The sequence below is a fragment of the Eurypyga helias genome, unplaced genomic scaffold, assembly GCF_000690775.1.
Source record: "Eurypyga helias isolate BGI_N326 unplaced genomic scaffold, ASM69077v1 scaffold42338, whole genome shotgun sequence".
In the NCBI taxonomy this organism is placed as follows: Eukaryota; Metazoa; Chordata; class Aves; order Eurypygiformes; family Eurypygidae; genus Eurypyga; species Eurypyga helias.
The window spans coordinates 1-684 of record NW_010267064.1 but is presented as its reverse complement, the minus strand read 5'-3'; positions in this window follow the sequence as shown (position 1 = coordinate 684).

Below are 684 nucleotides of genomic sequence, written 5' to 3'. Positions count from 1 at the left end.
GTATGAGTATAATGCTCTTGTTTATTATCGTTATTAATGCTAGACGAGCGGTTGCAGCCCTCGCGGGGATTTCCAACCTGGTTTCCAAGTGATGCTGCGCTTCGACGGGCTGGTTAGGTGCCTTGTTCTGGAGAGGGTGTCTGTGGCTCCCGAGCAGTCAGGTTATCTCTGCAGGCTGTGGTAGGGTGCCAGTGCCTAGGTTTTAGGGCAAAGGAGGCTTAGGGCACGGCTCTCTTCCCTCTAGCTCGCTGGAGTGACTTCTTGCCCAGTCCGTTGCATTTGTTGGTCCAGTGAAATTTGCTATGGAATTAATGGGTGTGCTTAACCTCCTAAGGGAGCGCTGGCAGGGCCGCGTGGCAACAGCGCACCATAGCCAGAAGTTAATCCGTTGTGGATTTAGCCCCAAGTAACGGGTGGACTGTGCCTGTGTTGGTTGTTGTTAACCAGGAGCTTAACTCGGGAAAGGACGTGAAGAGAAAGCGAACAGAAAGTCTGTCGGCTTGGATACAGAGGGCTGAATCTTCAGCTCCCCTCAGGCAATGCTCCCGTTGGGACTGTGCGACGTGGCAAACAGTCTGTGGGAATGAGGTAGCGTGTCAGATGGGAGCTTCTGCTTTCCCTCGCCTGTTAATCCCTCTCGGTTCAGCGGAGGACGAGGCCGCTGCTGTGACCCCACGCCCGAGG